The following is a 24822-nucleotide window of genomic DNA, read 5'->3' on the forward strand; positions in this document are numbered from 1 at the left end:
AAATTATCACATCCGTTAACAGGTAAATCAATGTTGAATACATCACAGAATACGTATACCATAGTTTTACGCTGCTATTTGAAATTTAGGTACTTAATTAATCATGTCTAACACCATTGTGCTAGTATATACAAGAATCCCCAGTAAAACTGTTGAACAATGTACAGTGTAAAATACTTTGGAATGTGCTCTCAGTAAAAACAGGTTAAATACGTCCTGATATAAACGCGTGAAATGTCCAAGACCTTGAGAATTCCCATGTCAAAACCTCAAGGCTACATCTGTAGAAACGTGTGTGCTCCACTGTTATAAATATGTCGCAACAAACAACCGAGGGCGAATTTCCTAATGTGCGTATTTTATAGAAACAGTCAATAGTCTGTCCAATTAAAATGTATTTAATGGTTATGGATGTGATATATGTATAGACGATATTCCCTATATCATATTAAAAACAAGACCCTTTATACAGGTATGCAGATAAAACAAACGCCCAGAATTTCATGACAATTCGGGTCATACTTTTCCTCCATTCTACCATATTCTATATCCTATATCAGAAGTTTTTTTCAAAACTCAGTTTAATACCCTCAAATTGGTTTTAGAACTATACAGTTTGAAGTATTAAATTACGCTTCTCAAAGTTTTTAAATAATTAAACTTTATGACAGTCATTTCTATGTATTAACTATCTAATTACACACACACACACACACACACACACACACACACACACACACACACACACACACACACACACACACACACACACACATATATATGTATATATATATATATATATTGATTAAATTTTGTTCTGAATGACTGGACACATTTCTATATTTATTATAATTATATATATATATATATATATATATATATATATATATATATATCTGTTCATTATAATAAATATAGAAATGTGTCCAGCCATTCAGAACAAAATTTAATCAATCACCTAGATAGCTTTACAAACAGAACTTTTCTGAAGAATCCATCATGCCCCATTATGTGCCGTATACGTATGAGTATGCGTCCTTACGCATTTGATTTTTTATATATGTCAAGCATGAACTAAATATATTGATCACTCAAATTATATAAACATTCATATTACAAAATCAAAGATTTATTTTACAAGTACGTTTGCTTAAACTAAAGTTAACGCACAAATTCATTATTCAAGTTTGTGCGTGACTGTTCCTGTCAGATCATCTTTAGGTTTTAGATTCAGCACTGTTGTATGTGCCTTATGAGGTAAAGAAATTTTAGGTAAATAATCTATAAAGCAAGTCACATAACATAGAACTCCGTCTCAATCATTTTATAACAGCTGGAAATTGTAGTTTTCAATGTTAAACATCCATTATTAAATGTATCTAGCTTTGTCATAGTTACAACAATGAATGATGGAGTCTCATGTATTCGAGGAAATAATATTTTGGTTTCCAGTATAGGTCAAAGGTCAATGGTTGCTGTAAAGAGTGCATTGAGGGAACAGAGAGCAGAGCGTTATTACAAGAGCACATCATTCTGTTATTGTTACTCACACTAAAATAACAGGCAGATTCAGAGGTAAATATTTGACCAATCACTGCACTTGTGTCAATTTTGAAAACGGGCAAACGCATGATTTACTTCGGACCACCAGCTGGATGGGATAGTACCAAGATGTGTAAGTAGGAAGTATATGGGTATACTTTTATACAGTTATTAATTTAATATGTGAGTCAAAATTTAATTTAATTAATGTTCAACATTCTCTCAGGAAATAACACAATCTTCAGCCTATGTATTAACTAAGCATATATCATAGATATCGTATTGACAAATCTATTTGATATGTTAATACACCAATTTTGTATCGACTATTATTAAGAAGTTAAAATTTAAATGAAATAAAAATACTGGCCTTTTGAATTAGTATTTGTTGAAAACTAATTACAGTACTAACAGGGTGTGTGGTTCGTATTTAACTAATATGGTATAACTTTTTTATTAAAAGTAATTAACAATATTTTTACAACGTGTTGTATGAATATTGCAGCCTTTAACGTACTTTAAATGTTTTATTAACCTTTACACTTGCTTCATCTTACCTGAACACTGTTAAGCTTCGAAGAACAACTGTCATTAGTTACCATTGGAAGATATCTTAATCTTCAAACCTCGTTTCGCCTCACTGTATCAGGACCAGAACCTAATGGCCTCCAATATAACTGTCACCGGGAACCCCTGACACGGGCTGAGTTAGTCCCAAGCGTCTCTTATCAGTTGTAGTCAATGGGGAAATTCCATCTACACTTTACATTACGTCCTCTTAGATCAAACCTGAATAGAACAAAATCTCTTCCAGAACCAAGTCCGCCAATCCATATTTGTGATCAGTAATAGATGAGGGAAAGGATTTTCTTCATACACCAACCATCTCGTGGCACGTGACTATTATTCCTAGGTTGCACAGAAAAAATTTCCAGGATGCTATCAGGTCAATAATGCTTTCTTTGATCATTATCTTATCTCATCTGTTGTACTTATAAACTTCTGGTCTTCAGGTAATAACCAGGTAATAACCTGGAAAATAGAATATTTCATCATTTCAAAAAGTTATTAGGAGAAATCAAAAAATCTATTTATATTTTTATAGCAGAAGAAACATTTTCAACAAAAGGAAGTACGGCAAACAAGCCTAGTGATTCATAGTTAATATTTAAAAGACTCACTTCCTCACAAAAAACCTCATTGGTGGATAATTGTATGACGCTTAGTTGAGAAATATTTGGGTAATCAATCTGTTTATGGTTAGGTAAACAGACTGCTTGTAAAAGAAGCTTATGCATTCTGGTCAATATGTTAGTATTTTATATATCATCAGACAGAATATTATTCAAAAGGAATGGTACTACTGAATAATATATTGCATTTATTAAGAAGTCTTGAAGAAACCCACCAATAATTCAAAAACAGAAATTACCCAAAACCAGTTTTATTTGTTGAGTTTTGTCATTGTTTTCTTTAATTCAGTATTCGATTTAAAATTTCTCCCCTGAAGAAGATAAAATAACTGTTTTCACGACATCATGTTGTAATAATTTGTATTGATTTCATATTTTATTTATACTGTTCATATCTCTACAGAGTTTTGTTGCATATTTCATACTTGTACACTAGGATGGATAGTAGGCTTAGGTTGGGAAGCCAGCCGCAGATATTGGCTAACTCACCATCACTTATACCTCTGCCGCTAAGTAGTCAGTCAACGCGGTGTAAACATTGGGTCACTGGGCGTTGTACAACACATCACAGGCTCAAACAAACATTTCTGATCCAATGCTTTGTGCAGAATTGCGTAAGTGCAGCCAAGGACATACGTCTCTATTTCATTAGAGTTTACTACTACTTCATTATATTGTACACTTATGACCAATTTTTAAGCCCGTTATGGTAGTTTAAACAAATCGAGTGTTCCTTTTTTACCAACAACTCCTTTGTTTTCTTCCAGAAAAAAGTATATGGAATGAAAAGTACTGCAATTATCGTATAAAACTTTGTTTTGTATTTCCCTGATATAAATAGAATGATTTTTTCGAATTTAATATGTGTGTATTTAATAGTAGATTACTGACATTTTGGTCAGTAATTAAAAAGTGTTATTTGCGATAAAATTAAAATACCACATAAATTATTAATCACATTTAATGAACTACAGTTAGAAAAGCAAGAATTTTCATAACAGTTAGTTGACTTAACTTAACTATTATTTAAGTAAAACCATGTGATTTAGGTGAAATATAGCTTGGTAGTTTCAGTTAACCATAAAAGGGTGGGCAATACGAGGGCTAGATCTTGCAATGGATTTATACGGCATCTTTAGAATTCTACTTCATTGCACTGCTTTCCTATGAACTATAATGTGCATTTAAATCTCCATTTGTCTTAGTTACCCTGAGATCTAAAATATAAATGTTTTCTTAATCTTAGAAGGATAAAGGAATGAATCCAAAGTTGATGCGTCTAACTTTGAATGCCATCACGTCTCCATGATCATTTTAAAACATCGATTTCATGGTGGGTTTTAGTGTGGAATGAGATGTCAGGTGACAGGAAATACGACTCTGACTACCCTAAACTGGTAACCCAAACTCTCACTAAACTGGTTGGATAACACAAATGCGCCGCCACTCCTTACCAGGGGCAGTCGTTTGTCGTGTCTATTCTTCATAATTATTGCTTATCTGCATACAATCAGACGGGAAAATTGGTTTATAAATCTTTGCCTAAATATCCCGTCAACATAGACAAAATTAGATTTTTATACCAAACTTATCAATCGACAAAATATCAACAAAACCATTATTGTTTAATATGAAAAAATACATCAACACACCAGAAGTATGAACACAACGATGCATAGTCTTTCTCAGTATATATCGACGTATTCGTAAACGTCGATCTACAGGGCAATCAATGAGCGAATGTTTCTCAAATGAGGTATGCAAGTTTTATGTAATATCCCCACCTCGAAATACTTCGCTTAGTTAAGTTCATTGAAGAACTAACACTTCTTAGCGTATTCATTTTTTTTAATTTCGTCATTTTCTGCTGGACGAAGACGTTCCTACCACCGATTCAACATCAGGCACACATATACATCGCTGACTCTTTATGAATCTCTCAGAGAAATGTGCACTCCAGATTCCAGGAGTCAATCTGTACCAGTATCAGATTTCAGACGCTGTACTAAGGGGAAGACGAAAAGAAGCTTAAACTACTCATTATCCAAATTGAATTCCAAATTGCCCACCTTAGCTTAGTTGGTTACAATTCTAAAAAGAATTACAGGCGAGCATGCAAGTTTAAAAATAACATTAAATATAATATCTTATATTAAAGTTAAATGATTTCCTCTTTTAATACCTAGAATGGAGAACGAGGTCCTCAATTAACACAAATCTATACAGGACTTTACCAAAATGCATATATGATGGTTTGAATACACATTAAAATAATTTCTTTCTTCTAAAAACTTATGTTTAAGGTATTGGTCAGTTTATTGCCAGGAACAACAAGTCACAAACGATTGCCAGAAGTTTTTCCATTTTTTGTTTTTCAAATTGAGCTCAAATCGCTTTATGTAAAAATACCATTCAAATCACATTAATACTATTGGATTTCTTCATTTACTGCTTAATCAAAAAAGTATTTTCAGAATTGCAACAAAAGATTTATGTCAACAATTCCCATGTGTAATAGGAACGTAAAATAGCTATCAGAAAATACATATTTTCATAGTTTATTACTGACGAAATTGTTTTGAGTGGACAACTTCCCATCACAGCTAAAATAATTCCAGATCATTTGTGACCTCATGTATAGGAAGGTGCAGGTTTGCCTGTAGGAAGGTCCAATGTGAGATAATAACTACTACGCAGGAATTAGTGAGTTCCGACCAATCTCTCTCAAGGTCATACCGGTTTTTCCGTACTTCCACATAAATTAAAGCTGCGAAGTTAAGTATTTCCTTGGATTGCTATTGATTTCTGTCTGAACATTTAAATCACCATAATTAATTAATTATAGCAAATCATAACGAGAAATTATAAATCCTTCACGTGTCACACACTGATTAGCATCGTTTTAAAACAGATCCGGTTGGTAATACATGTAGATTATCTTGTTTTGACATTTAAGTATGCACCTGATAACTGATTTTAAATTACCAACTAATAATGATCTTACCTAAACATTTAAAAATAGAAAACTCGTAAAATGTTATAATATATAAGTTAACAAAAGATTATTTATTTTTTAATGAGTCCTTATTAAAAGCCAAGCTCAATTTGAAAATATTTCCCACTATTACAGTTCTCATTTCATTTAACGCTACTTCAAAAAACGGTCCACATTGAAAGGACTTGTGCTCCAAATTGATCTAAATTAATTGCATCAAACACAAATAGAGGCTAATAACGGATTTCTCATATGAATGTTATTTTCTGAATTCTTTTCCTTACAAGCTACCCTGATATGTTGCCATCTTATACATCTCGATAAAAACAAGAATTCTATCACAGTACGAAGAGGTAGGTGAAGGAAGTCGTAGCTACTTTCATACATCTACTCTAATTAGCTTAGAAAACTCCCCACCATTCATGGGAGGAATTTCTCTGCTTAACCTCAATTGTTTCCGTTTCTGTATAGTCTCTGTCCCTATTTTGGACTACGGTGGAAAACTCAAGATGGATTTGGACTAAGTATCTATAAAGTATTGAGCAGTCTACATCACAATATCTAACTTTCTCGCAACTTTCGAAGCAACACTGCTTACGTTTTCAGAGAAGAAAACATTGGAATAAATGAAAATATTCATCTTACACGATCCGTTTTCTCTCAACCGTAGTGCACCGAGTGTCACGAAAACGACGGATTTTATATGGTATGAGGTGAGGAACACAGGACATTTTAAATTGTTGTGTAGTGATACAAAATATCAGTAACACAAGCTACCTATGAAGAGCTTCTATCGAACGGTAGGTCTTTCCTAAACAAGAGGTCAAAAGGTCAAAATCATTTCAAAACATTCATTCATTTCTCCTTCCTAGCCAATCTGCAAGGGATATTACTAATCTGGAAAAATAAGATAACAATGGCATTAATTTTGCTTCAGGAAATATATTAATTGATATTTACTTGGGTTGTTGACATTTTAAACTAATCTTCAAAACACGTAATGGGTTCACTGATATCAGGTTATTTCCATTAAAACAGAGAAACGACGACTAATATCCAAAGATTCGTAAAGATTTAGCTCACGGGGAATTACTAAGTATTGAAGCGAAATAGGTAAGCAGCCATCACAACTGCAGTAGGTGATTACACAAACACATGCACTGACGTCCACAATATCCGATGGAACATGTCAGCTCATGATCTGAAGGACGAGGTCATTTACGGACAGATAGCGCCGCTGTCGGTGTTGGTGACTAAGTCGCATTCCTCCGTGTGTGTGACAAGGAGCTGTCTAGTAACTCCTTGCAACAGGAGTTACCCAACACCCAGAGTGGTCGAGAACTCCACAAGACTTCAAGCTCAAGGTCATTTGCGAAAAGTCAGTGTTGCCGCCAGTATAGTCGAGGCGTAAAGCAAGTAGCATTCTCCTTATTACAGACAGGCTTGTGGCTGGTTAGCCCAAAAATTGGCGTTTGTATAACAACGTGATCGTAGTATAGACTGGCTAGAAAATCTTAGTGTCGTTGCAAAATATATATTTTTTAGATTTACCTCATAGTGTTGCATACAGTTTGATTTGAAAGGAAGTGGTTTTTTACATAATATCATAACTATAACTTTTACCGTTTTCACCCACTTATTATGTGCATAACAAAAATAATTTGTCGAATAAAATTTTATGTGTGTAAAATAGATTAGTTCCTTTTTTTATTTTAAAAATTAAAATAAAGATTCCAAGTTAGAAGTCTACTAAATTACCAGAAAATGTGCATTATGTTTCCTAATTCTAAACTTTATTCATTAACATCCTAATTATTACTTACTCATTTCATTTTGAGGGAAATGAGTTCATACAGAGGAATGATAATGGTTGTACTGAATAAAATGGTACTTTTATTTTATTTTCACTGCTGATTCTCTGAATCTTTAAAAAAAATGCGATAACAACAATATAACTTTCTACATAACAATCTAACTTTCGAATTTTAGATTTATTGAACATATAATGTAAAGTTAGTTCAATTAATAAGGATAAAAAGTACATACATTTACACAGTTTCGCTGTAACTTTTGCTCTCAAATTATATTTTTACATAAAATTATACAATACAACTTAAAAAGTAAAAATAATAATAATATTATTATAATATATTATATTGGTCCTATGTTTTCACAATGTACATTTTATCACAATCTCTAATTCTTAGATGATTGTTAACTCTAATATGAAGATGTACTCACAGTGAAACTTACAACGTCACACGTTTGCTCAAACACATTTGCTCTGACCACAGATCCAGCTTTTCCGTACATCATATATCCCAGCTTCTTATCTCGAACAGAGTAAAACGCTTTGGATACCATCAAAATTTAAACTGATTTTGGTCGTTACAGTTTTGTATTACCTTCAGGGAGCTAGTTAGTTCATGTGACATCAACTTGTTGTGCTAGATTTTGAGACATCGTCTATCTAACCTATTAAATTATAAATTTGTCCCTGCCTCTATTTTTTTATTTGCTTTTAAAACAGAATATATTGGCGTCAGCATATTGAATCAATGCTCCATGTTGAACAACTGAATTCATTCCACAGACATACACCACGAGTAAAAGATGCCCAAGAATACCCTTAGGTAACCAAGAGTTATCTTAATTTTGTTTGAGACAATGTTTGACATCTCTACGCACTAAATCAATCGTTCAGGCAAGAAGGAGCCATAAATGCGGGAGCTCCCGTATACCACTTTTCTCTAACAGTACATAATAAAATGTAAGAGAAATACTAAAAAATCTGATTATAATATTTTTGTGCTTATTATTGTGATAATTCAGCCTTAATAATAAAGCAAAGAAAATTATGCGCGATATAAAGTTTTCATCATTGATGCTCCCACTACTATTTATTGTGATTTTTCTAATGTTTATAATTTGTTATAGTTGTTTGTGTAACATTAATTGTCTTATATAAAAATATTCAACGTATATTAATAATATACTAAGACATTTTTCTTAGTTGCAATAGATTACATGATAACCTGTTATTAGGTGTAAATAAATATCATGTAATCTTGTACAAAACTCGCAGTGTTTAGCCAACGGGGGAAGGAACATATACAAAGGAGTCGCTACGAGCCTTTAGCCAGTTAATTCTAAGGCTAGTGCTCTCTGTACCAAATTATAAGAAATTATTTAAACATTTGGCGTCTAAACTAGGTAGGGCATTGATTTTAACTGAATGCCAGTTTCAAACAATCATGCACCTTTAATGGGGTTTTAATGCTCGTAAGAAGCAGCATTAATCTCTGTGTATGGTTTAGCAAGCAGTTGTTTGGTAACCCAAGGCAGCAGGAGGAGATTACTGAACATCCGGTACCCATACTGGCTGAGGATTCATCTTATCTCAAAATAGAGATCAGTTACGAACAATCAGTACCGTTATGGGTGTTTTCGAGGAGCAAGTATTACCAATCATTATTCACGGCTTGGTAGGCATAGGTTTGGTCATCTGAGGCGACAGTAGGAAGTTACTCATCATCCGGTACCTTAACTGGATGAAGCCTTCTTCCTATCTCAAGATTAAGGTCAGTTACAGACATTCAGTACGCTATGGGTGTTGTCGAACCATAAAGCAAGTATTATTAATCTTTGTGTAGGACCTGGCATCCCGAGGAAACAAAAGGAGCCCAACATCTGATAACTTGATTGGTTGGTTGAGGTCTTCGTCTTATCTTAAGATGAAGGTCAGTTACAGACATTCGGTACAACTATGGGTGTTGTCGAAGCGCCAAGCAAGTAGCATTAATCTTTGTGTAGGGCCCGGTAGGTGACTGTTAGGTCACTCGAGGCAGCAGAAGGAGATTACCCAACATCTGGCATCCAGACTGGCCAAGGCCGCAGCTCTCCATCTGATCTCAAGGTCAGTGTCGGTTGCGAAGAGCCAGTGCCGCTGTCTGTGATGACAAGGTGCAGAACAAGTTTGTATTCAATGTTATACGTACACATGCTATAATTTAGCAAAAGGAATAGAAATTACAGAGGGAATTAATTTCAGGATACTTACAACATTTAACCTTTCTAGATTACCTGGTTCCCAATAGTGGGATCGGTTATCTGATTTACACGGCCCCAAAGCTCTCCTAATGATTTTATTTCACCTAAAGCAACTTGGTAACAGAGTAACCAAGAATTCCCAACTGTGAGATTAAACCCCGTACCAAATCGTCGTGCACAACGAGGTGATAAATCAATTTTACAAGAGACTTACTTCAATTATTGTTTATTCTTCTTAGACTATTGGTCTTCTTCGTAGCAATGATATCCATATCCGTATTGCTCTCACCATCTTAGTGTTAACGATACACACGCTGTTGTCTCTTTAACAAACTATAACCAGCTTACGATATTATAACTGCCCTTACATCACAATTCAACTTGTATCTGACAAAGCTTTGTGGCAAGCAATTGTGCGTTTGAGTGGCAGATGTAAATTACGAGTGCAGTGTTTTTCACAGCACATGGATATATCTCTTCTACGTATTCAAGTTAAATAACAGTTTATTTTGACGTAAAGCAAGTGGACGTCACTTCTGTTTAGAAGCTCATAGGAAGCAGATTTATTCATTGTTACCAACTAACAGATAAGTCTCCTAACCTCCAAGCAATCAAATTCTCAAGTAGATGAAACTGCATAAATTTTGGATAATTTCATATCAAACTTTTGAAAACTAATTTATAAATATCAATTCCAAGATGTTGGGAATCAGAAAAAACGCAGTATTTTACATGGTGGTCGAAATAAAACTCATCGATGAAATAAAGGTGCAGGCGTCAATCGATCAGCGATACTCGATTTGATCTAAAAGAAATAATCATCATTACTAATAAATAAGCTAGTAGTATTAGTACACAGTCTTTATTGGTTTAATTGAAAATGTTAAGCATTTGGCTCAATTTGTTCTCGATATATCCTCCGGATGATTGGTTACTCCTCACTAACGACCTGGATACAGGGACTTTGCACCCTATACAGAATTGAGCTTTTAAGCTCAATTCCTTAATATAGCATGCAGAAGTGTAGAAGTTAAATTTAACTAGCGCCCATCTTATAAATAAAAATGAATCGTTAAATGTGTTGGTAAGCGCTAATCTCAAGAACTGCTGGACCAATTCGGTTAATTCTTTTTGTAAAATGTCCATTGAAATCCGAGGAAGGTTTTTATGAAGCAGAATATAAGAAAAGCTACCTGGAATATTTTGAAATTCAGAAAAAATGTAGTTTTTACGTTTCATAATCCAAATTAAACTGGCACTAAACAGCTGTTCACACCTTCAGTTTTATGTTGGCAAATTGGCTGATACATCTGTTTACATTTAAATTTGATCAAATATGAAGTAAACAGTGCTTGATCAGTAGTGTAATGCAGATAGTAAATACAAAGTTAATATCAAAATTTTACTCCAGATCGTGCCAGTGATGAATTTAAATTTAAATCATGCAATGCATTTTATATATTATTTCAACACTGTTATAAAACAAACCTTAATGAACAAAGTCATGAATGTTTTCACATACGTTACTTTAAACTGGTAGGCTTTCTTGACATTGTGATATGGCATTTTAACAGTGGCTTATGGGAAAACAGAGAAAAAGTAATACTAACATGCCTCAACGTAACAAAACACTTTTATTTTGGAATGTTGCATAACCTTAATAAGGATTTCTCCCTTATACCGAAAGTACATAGGAAATGGGTAGGACTTCTTTCTAGGCCGTAATAGGCTTCTCAGTTCTACTTATGTGTATATTTTCTTCACAAAAAGGCAAACCCAACTATGTCCCTGGAAAAATGTTAGACGGAAAGTATATTACAGTAGCCCATAGTAGATTATTTTGACCAAAGTAGATTTCCAAGAACTGCATATTCCAACTAAATAGTATTTTGATCGAGGCAATACGTATAAATAATAAATTGTGACATAGTAAGTGAATTTAAATGGTCTGCACTAGGTGAACTTTTTAATTGAAGTAGGGTTCTTGGCCCTACACGTAAGTATACTTTTTTTCTTCGACAGGACAAGGCAAACTCTAATATGGTACTGGAAATATCTTACACCAGAAATATGTGATAAAGGCTAGAAATAGACGCTTTTTTACCGAAGTAAGTTTTTGAGACCTGTGTATTGTATTTTCTTGATCGGGGTAACAATGCAGGCTCAGATGTGACGTTGGAAATATAGTTAATTTGAACCAGAAATGCTCTTCCCGGTGCAAAACATGATATATTATTTAAATTAAACTTTGATACTATTTACCATGAACTTAAATAATATCTACTTGATGTACGCCTACTTTCGTTTTAAAATGTTCATAGCATTCCATCATATTACATCATAAGTGCTTTTACTAAGTAATATAAGGACTTCGGTTCTAAAGATTGCGTGTGAAGCCGCGGGTAACAGCTAGTAGTAACATAAAATCAGGACTGAAATGTTTGGTAATCAGTACACAATAGATCAAATGGTACTAATAATTATGCAATCGTCTCTTAGAGGATTATTTAAAGCATATCTCTTTAATAAAAATATTATTTAGCAATATATTAATTTTTACTAAGTACTACTGTGGTCTGGTAAAAACCAGAGGAGTATCTTTAATACTATATTCTATTGCAATTGAAATTATATTGTGTGAATAAAGTATTGCAAGTAACTCTTTAATGTAAAGAAATAACCAACCAATACTTCCTTTTAAATGTATTCTGTTCTGTGCTGCTTATTATTTATTATTCATTATAATAACAGTACTAAAAACAATTACATTTGTTCTCGTGTCTACCTTGATCAGAATAATTAAAATGATTTATGCCACACGCGAAGGAGCAATGAGTAAACAAAGTGTGATAACACGCTGCTTACTAATAGTACGCAATTATTAATGTAAATTTTCATGGAGAGTGGAATAGTAACCTCTTATTTCCTAGTCGCCTTTAGATTCTTAGGCTTAAGCCATCGTTGTTATAACTATATTTATGATTCTCCTGCTCAACCACATCGAAAATTATAAACCATTCGAAGATTGGACTATTTTATCCTCACCAGGTGTCATCTTCATACATCAAATGTTACACTAAACTGCTAGGTAATAGTTGACGTTCTGAGAAGTGAGAAACAAAATAGAACTTCATTATGATTTACTAAAGGTTTACCAATCATCGATCACTGGCAAATCAGCTATTAATTTGGCTGCTTTATTACAAGCTGCCATATTTTAGATAGCCTTATGCTATCTTCTTCAATGAAGTTATTTGTCTTCTTACCTATTTATAAGGTTTATCTTATTATTCTTACATTATAGTATGGAATTCTTGCGTTTAATTACTTTTGTTTTATTGACGTTTATATCTTGTTTGGTTATGTAACTATTTATTTTGTTCTGCTATGTCTGCTCTTCTGTACCGTGTTGCGTGTTCGTAACGTGTTCTCAAACTAATACATGACTCAATTTTTTTACGGGAGACATCATTTTAATCAGAAAATCTATTATGGTTACACACATATATATATATGAAGAAAATCTATGTTTACATGAATCTTAACTTTTATATTTTAATACTAGCCCTAATATTTTGTATACTCTTGTGTGCAGTAGATTATATAAACTTTCTTTTGCTTTGCACAATCCAAGTACATCAATCTGGAAAACTAGACTTTAATTATAAATATTTAGATTTTCTACAGTACAGCATAGCTTAAAACAGATGTTTTAATAGGCCAAAAGTATTAATGCAAAATGGATTTGCATTAATTGGCTGAGCATTAGTGACGGCTATTCCTCGAAGATGTGGAAAAATTAATTTCGATCCAAAATTTTATAAATAAACTGAAAACAGTCATTTGACATTCTAACATGAGACATACCAGTAATAACACGTGTAATGAGTGTCACACTTTATTGTATTGATGGGTAAGATATGCAGATATGTTCTGTCGGGTCTAGTGGTATTCCGTTGTATAGGATATGGGATCCGATACAGCCGCATGTGAAACTGACTGACTCACGCACACGCTGACATATAGATAAATTCTAAAATACTTCTAGTAGTGCTGGAAACTTGAAATTTGTCACGCAGATACCCTTTTCCGTATAACTAGCAGAACAGTCTGAACATTTTCACTTTTAAACTGTTTAAACAAATTCGAGAAAATTCGCACATTTTTCACCCTTGCAGGCTTTTTTTGAAGCCAGATAGGGGGCGATCCCTTAGATCTAGATCAAATGTGACAAAATATCGTTCTGTCCAGAATGAAGTGAACTACAAAAATGTCCAGTTACTTTTTGTCCTCTCTATGGTTAAGCGACAAATCCTCGCATATTTGACATTCCAGAGGTTTTTTATTTTTAAATAATTTTTGGAGCCCGATAGGAGAGGCCGAACGGTTGGTCGTAGCTCAAATCTAATTGACCCATCAAATTAGCAAATTGCGTTATCTACAAAAAAGGTTCGGCAACTTTTTACCGTATCTCTATCGCTTTAAGCTGAAAAACGCGTTTAAGTGCAAAAGGTTTGTCATTGTTTGTAATTTTTACTTGACAATTCTGTTTACAGGTCAAGCGACCGAACTATTCACCGAAGCTTAAATTTAAATGTTTCTGTGAGTTACCAAATAATGTGATCCACAAATTAGGTCTTTTGGATTTTTGTTCTCTGATATGGTTTAGTCACAAAACGCTTGCACATCCGAAGTTCCCTTGATTTTCGCGTTAAAATTAATGATATGAGCCAAATAGCGTTTGAATGATTAGAACCTCGAATTTAGTTATTTTTCAATTTTAATGTGGGCGAGCTACAAATAATTTCTAGGGTATGTTTTCCGTATCTTTAACGTTTAACTCGGAAACACTCTTAAACCAGTATTAGTAGATAGGGAAAGAGGGATTTCAGTATACCAAACATTCCGAAGGTACAAAAGTAACGATTTACTATTCCCATTGGTCCAAATTTGCTTTGTGCAATATAAGTACATACAGGCATTGATACTGAACAACACTATTACCGTAGTAGATGAGGCTAGAAGACGTTTAAACTTCATGTTCAAATGTCCGAATGTATTTGTTTGTAATCACCAAATCCCTCATATGCACGAATTTATCAATACCCTATTTAGGGGCCTGGGAGCGTAGCCCCCGGCGAGCCGAAGGCGAGTTATTGGTATACAGACAGGGTCAGGTGCTTGTCCCTCCATAGGATCTGGCTGATCATTAGGATAATTTATAACTTAGGGTGATGTGTATAAAAGTTAATTGAGGTATAAACACGACATGTGGCATATAACGTAATTTATACATAGGCAACGTTGTGTTTGATGATGAATATTTCTCTCTGTGCTCTGTGGGATGAGGCTGAGCGTTTACACTGCCTAACTATCTGTAAGATATCTCGAGAAAGATATCATCGGCAGATTTAAAATTTGGCGTATAACTTAATTTATAAATATAAAATAATGAGTCTTCTTATGTTGTTATGTTTTTGCAAGAGAGGGAAATATTTCTCTTGGGGCCGATTCCCTGCCTGTATGTCTGTTCAAATGATATCTTGAGAACTAAATGCGCTATATATTTAAATTTTGCATGCAACTTCACTGAACCCATTTACGCCAAATGTTATCTCAATTAATAGGCATTTTTGGACTAATATTTTGTAAGGTAAAAATTACTTAAAGATCATTAAAGCAATAACATGTTTATCTCCACAAATAATGACTCCAATGTATATTTTTTGTGATTTTTACAAAGGCAGATTCCTCAAATTTTTTTTAAAAAATCTCTTAAAATGGCTGTCCCTGCGTGGAGTTATACATGCGCATGCATTTGCTTCCATTAAGTGGGCTTTTTATTGTTGAAAAGATAATTTCGATAATTTAATCTGCTTCAATACAATGTTGCTGCTTATTATTGTGCAGGTTGTCACTAACAAAAAGGCTTCTGTTTCGTATACAAGTCACGCAATAGTAAAATTAGCACTAAGAGTGTGGTTGGACAAATTTTACATTTTTCTACAACAGTCAAGACAGTTGTTTCGTTGTTTATTGTCCAATCAAAAATAATTTCAGCGTACACGGTAAAGTATTTATCTAAGATATCATCAGGTATACCTGAAATTAGAAATGTATTAGCTTGCTGTAAACACACAGAATTTTTCAGAGTCAAATATAATTCCTACAATACACTAGTGCAGTATTTGTAAATATCGATGTTCATGAAATATTTTTGTCTCTTTATATGTACAAATATTAATAATTCGATTGATTATTCATTCATGATTATTATTTTTTTTTCTTGCCTACAGTATTATTGTAAGAGAAGAAATTGTTGCAATAATAACAATTAGGAAATTTATTGTGATTTTTTAAATCCTACGGATAAAGAAGGTTATTAAAATTTTGTATAAGAAACTATATTTCATGGCTAAATCCACATAATCAACAAACATTGTAATTTAAAATTTGTAGCCTTTGGAAATATGTTTCCTTTTTCGGATTCTTGCATAATGATAAATTAAAATTAACATTTGCTTTTTTCTGCATAGCTGTTTATTACTTTCAATAATCCAGAGTTTTAAACAACTCATTTATATAATAAGACACATAGTGGTATACCTACATATTGTATGTTTACGCTCTCAGATAATATATTCAAAATTTACAATCCACAGCCAGCCAGTCGCTATAAACCGGTTCCGCCCCATATGTATCTAAATGTGAGCTCACCAACGCTTAGGTAAAGTACTAAAGAATTCTGCAGACATGACCTTGAGGTGGTTGACCTTCAACATTCTGGTTTAGACTGTCACTTGCTTCACGACTCCTCGATGTCGACCACAACTGTATAACAGAAACAGGATCAGGCAACTTCCATTATACCAGTTGTCAAGGAACTAATTAATTAAGCAAACGTCACAGTGTGCGTTAACAGGATAAAAATTCCAATAAATAAACATATTTTCTTTCTTTGTTCACAGAGTTCTGCCTGTATGTGTGTTATACTTAACAGTTATAATATCGTTACTTTAGTTTAAGTTACAATATTCCAATGATGTATTAAAATGTACCTTGAGAGCTTAATATAAGAATAAAAGGATAGGCTTACAATATGCAACTGTAATGGGTAAACCGGCATCTCAGAAAATATTTGCAGCACAAAAATTTAAATCTCATATACCAGTCAGCCCAAGTCCACACTGATCTTTGTTTAGAATGCTGAATTTTCATGCTATACAGGTCTACCACTATTATTAGGTACCCATATATAACTGTTTATTACAATGAGATCCTGCGAATACCCTTTGATTAGGTAAATACAGTGAGGATATTTGTAATTTATTTTATTGGACTGAATTTTGAACCATTAATTTCCTTTCACATGCTTTATTGGCCATTACTTGTTTTGAAACATAGAAACATGCGCATGCAAATCAATTTTGTTATTGCAAGACTACATAGAAAACGTTGATCATGTAGACCTATTATAGTTATGCAGGAATGTTTTGTCATTTCACATTATGATTTGGAGATTATTTGAGGATATTAAAGCTTACTCTTATTATACTGCTTTCCAAGGAAGCACATAAAATTTAAGAAGTGAAAAGATATGAGCGACAGATCTGCAGGTTCTGGTGAGAAGAGCAATCATATATGAGTTGATATAAACTCTGTTTGAACTTTGTGTTATTTATACATATTTTATTCCTGAACCGTTCCTTTTTAGACTATTTTCCTATTAGTCTATACGTGGACAAAGCAGATAAAACAAAGAAGTTCGTATAAAGGTTTTGATATTTTTGTATTTCATTCACATTGCAAAAGTAACCCTCTATTAGAAACACTATCACAAATCACAGAGTATTACTTTATGCTAATGGGCAATATACACCAAAGTAAAAACTATTTTTATTACTTATACAATTATTATAATTAAACGTATTATTATTACATTTATTGCATTTTTATGATATGATATAAATAAAGCTAAAATATAAAAATGAGGAACCCTAAATAAATAACATATATAGTGAACATAACACTTTCGGTTCTCAATTGAATGTTCACTGTAGATTCAACTTTCAATTGGTAGCGTACACTTCTATCTAGATGGACGTCATTTTCCACCCACTCAGCACAGACCGGATATTACATCATCATTTGGAGCGATACATTGTCGAATTCCAGTGTCCTCGATATTCACAGTCTGCCAAATGTAATGTATTATTTCTTCACAAATGTTTGTATGGCACAATATATTAAATAAACACAATGTATAATAGGTATATTATCAAGACCTCCACTACGAAGAAAGAAGTTCTACAATCTCATAGGAAATCTACAGTGATGGATCTACCTTCTGTTGATCCCTCCTTTAATATTGAAACAATATTTTCTATTATTTTCTGAAGATAGAGGACAGTTTCATATGTACAGCTTCACCATTGTGTATTATTAGTTACAAAATAACATCCATTTTCCTTTGTATGATACCATAGTACAGTTTTTTTACTGGTCACCTATGAGTTTTTAGACCGATATTTGGCGTTAAGGAAGGAGCATTAAATCAATATTTTGCTTTTTTTCTTGTAGTGAGACTTCGGATACGATACGAGTGGTAAGCGCTGGCGATATGAGGAAAATGGGCCGAAATCGCTGAGTGATTCCATTAGTTACGATACAAGCGACGACAATGACCAAACGCCTGTAAAACTCAGTTTCAAAGTTATCATGAGATGGGAGGTTGTGTAACTGATTAAACATTCCATGTCTAGAATAATTATACCACACACGCCTGTAGAACTCAGTTTCAAAGTTATCATGAGATGGGAGGTTGTGTAACTGATTAAACATTCCATGTCTAGAATAATTATACCACACACGCCTGTAAAACTCAGTTTCAAAGTTATCATGAGATGGGAGGTTGTGTAACTGATTAAACATTCCATGTCTAGAATAATTATACCACACACGCCTGTAAAACTCAGTTTCAAAGTTATCATGAGATGGGAGGTTGTGTAACTGATTAAACATTCCATGTCTAGAATAATTATACCACACACGCCTGTAAAACTCAGTTTCAAAGTTATCATGAGATGGGAGGTTGTGTAACTGATTAAACATTCCATGTCTAGAATAATTATACTACACACGCCTGTAGAACTCAGTTTCAAAGTTATCATGAGATGGGAGGTTGTGTAACTGATTAAACATTCCATGTCTAGAATAATTATACTACACACGCCTGTAAAACTCAGTTTCAAAGTTATCATGAGATGGGAGGTTGTGTAACTGATTAAACATTCTATGTCTAGAATAATTATACTACACACGCCTGTAGAACTCAGTTTCAAAGTTATCATGAGATGGGAGGTTGTGTAACTGATTAAACATTCCATGTCTAGAATAATTATACCACACAAAAAAGTTACAATAATAACCCAATAGAGATTAAATTGTAAACATTTTTGTGTTTGTAAAGTTCATTCAAAACCTTGGTCAAGTTCGTATCTTATTCATTAAAATAAATGTCAAGAGTATCTGTAATTCTACGTTCTTCTAATGCTTTCTTTATTTTTAGACACTAGAATAGCCTATTACGTAACACATCTGGTATTACGTAACTGAGGCTGGAATCGTGAGTGACAGTGAAATATTTACTGGCGGAGTTCTGCGATTTAAGTTACATACTCGTAGACAGGCAGTGTAGCAATCGCTTGTTGTTCGTGTAGTAACAAAGGAGTCAACGACGGTTCAACTCAAGATCGGTTCTATCATGAGGTTAACAAATTCTCTGGCAGCGTTATCGGCCTCAGAAGATGGTTTAAGTTGAATGTGGACCATTCTTTTAACAGATTACGACACAAACGTATAGTACGTATATATGGTTAGTTTAAACTCTATGCACACCCTGAAGGTGAAACGCTGATGCGGCGATTCATCTACAGTAATAAATTCACTCATTGAGTCAATGAATAACCACCTTATGGGAGTCATACGAATAGTATGTTCAAACTTTATAAACTGGAGTAAAGACTAAAATATTTTGATTGTCTCACATATGAACAATTCAACACTAATAATCATTTTTGGCCTCAGGGGTCTCCCAAAATGATATGGATGACATGATTTCGGAAATTTTCATTTCACATGTTAGAAATAAAACCAATCTCCACCCAGCTCTGGTGTGTGCACCGTTTTCTACAGTGTTCCTGTGTCGTGCACTAGGTACACGGATATTATAAAATCTATATTGATAGGGAATGAATAGTCATGAGATAGCTGGAAGTGATAAGATACAGAGTAGTAATAGCTATATATAAAGGAGAATAGGAAATATGGCGAACATAAATATTAACTGGTCATGACATTATCTAGTCATACGAATAATGGTATAACAGAGTCTGTACTAACATTGTAAGGATTACCCACTAGTAACTGACGGTGCGGAAAATAACAAAATATTGAGTCTAAAAAGAAATAATGAAGAATATAACTGCATAAACAAATTGTAACCATGACAAGCAATAATAGGATTATAACAACTAATATATATATATATATATATATATATATATATATATATATATATATAAAACAGTAAACGAAAATTATAACAATAAATAATATCAAATAATATAAATTAAATATGCATAAATGAAATATAAATTAGGTCTAACTATTACCAAATATTAATAACATTGGTTGACAGTAATTTACATTGTTACATTTTAGTTGTCATTACATGAGTAATGTACACGAAGATTTATCGCTTACCAGACTGTTCCTATATTACTTCCTTGTAATTGATTCAGTGTTCATACCTAGATCATCTGCCAACTCCTCTGCATACTACGAGTATAATTATGCAGAATAAAACTGCACAACGTGTAATTCTCATAATGTAGGCTACTATTTATTTCATTACCTTTTAACTATCCTGTTTCCTATTAAATTAATAACCCAATATTACCTTAAAAATGTATATCCAAAGCACTATTTTGGACCCATTTATCTTTTAAATATCTCAAAAATTAACCGGAATATGAACTAAATGATCCTGGTGAAACAGGTGCAAGGACCAGGGCTCAGTATGGTACTCGACACAACATATGTCGTATAATGTATGCAGCGTCAATAGTGACAAGTATGTTGACTTTACGAGCGGAATTATTCATTACGTCACAAGATGGCTGCTCATTGGTTCTCAAAATATGAACTTGCCCTTTTTCAAGGATAACAAAGCCAGTGCCATTATTGCGAGATTGCCTTTACCTTATACTGGACGAAGCGTGGGTAGTCAGTTTTAGCAAACGGTTAAATATTGTAGTCCCAGTAATATTAATTTCATAAGGAGCTGAAACATAAAAAATGTATGCATAAATTTGGTTTACGATTCATAATTCTGAATAAGTTTAATTCAAAAACTAAGTTACCACACCCCACAGTCAATTTTTGTGGTTAATCAAAGAGTAGTGCGTACTGAAGTTTCCTCTTTTACGTCACAGTTTCTCATGCAACAGGAACACGAAAAAACGTGTATATATTATAGTTTATGGTCGTTATAGCTTACTAGTTTTAAACAAAATATATGGTAAGGCTTGGATATTATATATTAAGTTTTTGAATGGTAAATCTGTTCAGAGGCTTATTGTATCATGCCATGAATAGCTTGAAAGAAAACTTATTTCAGTTCTTTCCACAAGCCAAGGAATGATGTTACCCAGCCGATACTTATAATCTAGCAGTAAACAGTAATAGATAAAATATTTATCGGATCCAGCTTCATGATTACATATAACACATAAGTTTCACGTGACTACACAATTACAATGTGACTACAAAATTTCAATGTGACTACACAATTACAATGTGACTACAAATTCACACTTTGGTCACGCCAAATGCCTAATTGGCTAAGCTTAGTGATAAAACAATAACCTTTCTCACCACCTTACATGAAAACGTGTGAGTTTGGCACTCGGGCCTTACTTTGGAATGTTTATCAGACAATCTACTCTAACTCCTGTGATAGTAATTAGTACGAGCCTAATTATCCCCGGAACTAATGACTATGGTTCAACTAATCCTACTAACAAACTCAGGGTCAACAAAGCTTCCTTCTTTGCTAGATGGTGTGCCCTACCATTTTCCTCAATTTTACAGTCCTTAACACCTTCACTGCGATCCGAGTGACGTACCAACTTTGTAGGTCATCCGGGATAATGCTAAGCTGCGTCCACCACATTCAATGTGTTGAACGTTGTGAAATTCCGAGTAAAGAGGTAATCAGAGTTGGGTCAAGAGTCACCAAACCAGCTTTATTAGAAAATAAGATTGGGATTATCTTTCTGTGATGGCCCTGTCAAAATCTTCACATAGCGTAGGTTAAGAGTTTCATCTGGTAAACTTTGTTTTAATGTTCTAGATATTGGGTAAAGACTCTTTGGGGAATGTTCCTATCTTTGTAAAACTTTCCGATGAGAGGAGGACCATCAGTTAACCAAACTATGCTCATTTTCACCTATCACATATCCTTGCCACTCCTATGCCATGTAGGCTGATCGACCCCCGTCCCTTTCAACCCTAACATATTCCCTCACCACAGTGTCGTAATGAGTAATGGATTACTGGAAACCATTTTACTTCTGCTTTGTATTCTACTCCTTCCTCTATTCTTCTGTGATGACCTATCTGTTTTCCTGAAAACTAATATACGATCAACGTACTAAATTCGCATACAGGCCTTTACGCTCTTCAAGCTATTTTCTGAAAACTTAGTTGGTACAATTTGATGCTTACTTATCACCGTTCTGTACATTCCACTCTCATAATACATTGGCTAGAACCCATAACTGGTTTCTTATCCACACCGTTGTTACCATATCAGTCAAAACAAGTCCCACGAATTTCCATCACTCTATCAGCTTCCACGTCACTTTGTGGCCCGGATAAATCTAACCTCACCTACACATCCGGCCAGCATTCATACAAGTATCCCTGCCCTTTTACAATAAATTATCTCACATCTTTTGTATCTATCTCCCACACCACGTTTACTGCATTCTTCGTTAGTGCCAAATAACCGATCATCTTTCTTTTTTTGAAGTATTAGCACCATGGTGAGTGCAAATAAGTGTTGCAAAATAGGTTTGTTAATGTGTACAACATTCCACGATACATGACAATTGACTCAAATCTGACCATTTAAATGCATCTGGGCTCTTGTAGTGCGTGTTCTTGTTAACAGGCGGCTGATTTTAACTTAAACACACTGATTATAATTCCAATCTGAGAATGTAACAAACAAAATTTCCATTCCAAGGTATTGAGACTGTGATATTTGTACTATCCATTAGTACAGAATTACGGGGAAAATGCAATTTCGGTAGAATTTGATAACTAGATCCTTAATTTGTGTATATATTTAACAAATCAGTGTGTTCCTTTTAAAAATGTAATGAATTGGCAACAGATTTATTAAGGGCTTATATGGGTAGGCCTACCCCTGTTTATAATTTTGGAAAAACTTTGTATCCTTTACCAAACCAACCTGCTAATTTATACTTGGAGTAATTCAAAAATTGTTTTTAGTTGTTTCGTAGTAAATTAAATGAAAATTGTTGGTTTAGCTCTGTGTACCTATCTCTCAGTATACGTCCTCTTTGACAGAATCCTGGCTACACTATTGACAGGCCTGACGTCATGGAACGTTTCTGGTTCACTTTTTCACACCTTTAATGAGCATACATAACACTTCCAGAAGTGTAGTATTATTAAATAGGAAAAACCAGTTGAATCAGGATAGTCTATATATTTATAGTCTATAGGATAATCTATAAACTTTTGTTTCTTAACCATTGTCCTTTGTGTAACTAACTTAAACAAATAAATATTTTGTATTCATAATAAATGGTTTCTCAACATTTCATTGTTTCGTGGAAAACCTTTACTTTTAAATTCAGTTGAAAAATGAACTTACATATATACTTATTTGTGACTCAACTAAAAATCGTTCTAGTTTCTGATACATTTTGTACGTTAACGTATTCCATTTTGGAAAATGTTCATATATGAATCTGCGCATTTCATTGCATATTTATATTTCATGTATGGCAATAATATAACACAAGTAACTATCCAGAGACTTAATCTATAATAGAATTGTAATAATGTTCCACGTAAACACAATTTGTTAGTCGCAATCGACTATGAAAAACATTGGAATATTATTAATTTTAGTTTTTATTGTTGTAACCAAAACTATTAGGCAATCTTAGATATAAATCATTCTACTGTATTTACTATTATCTTATTGACGGTGTACAGATTATTTCTAATAGCGTAACAGATATGAACAATAAATAAATTCATATGTGCTAAATATAACACAAGTTTAGTTGTATTCTTGATTTCTTTTGTACGATTCAAATTTCAGGTGTGAAAAAGGCCTTCATTTTCATCATTTTATAATTCTTAATGTTGTTGTGAGATTTCTCAACTAGATCAGTCCATACCTAAGTAGTCCAATGATATGTGTGGCGATGCAATCCACCTTTCTGTCGCTTTGACGCTATAGTTATGTAATTTGCTAGATTTACGTTCTCTGCAAAAATGATTAATGAAATTAAACGTACTTATAATTATTTTGTTTGAAGTAACAGCTGATGATGTTTGTTTATTGAAACAGATGTTGAAACGAAACAGTAATTTTCCATACGAAAAACTGGCAACAGTGATGGATGCGGGATGTAGAGGGGGGATTCAGATACACCTGACACCATCAGAATTGCGAGATGTTCCTGTAATTTTTTAACGTTTTCTTGTAAATCTTGTTACATTTTCTTTATATGTATTAATTATGTACTGACTTTTTAGTTTTTAAATAAAATAATAGATGATGTACAATATACGAATTGTTTATTAGCCGCAGACATAGTTATGTGATGTAGGTATCAAAAAGGTTTTGATTATTCTTGATATGAATGTATGTAAAAAGAATATAAACTTGAATACGCAATATACTACATAATTTTAAAATGTTCCCTTTGTAAT

Source organism: Homalodisca vitripennis, chromosome 1 (genome assembly GCF_021130785.1).
Source record: "Homalodisca vitripennis isolate AUS2020 chromosome 1, UT_GWSS_2.1, whole genome shotgun sequence".
Taxonomy (NCBI): Eukaryota; Metazoa; Arthropoda; class Insecta; order Hemiptera; family Cicadellidae; genus Homalodisca; species Homalodisca vitripennis.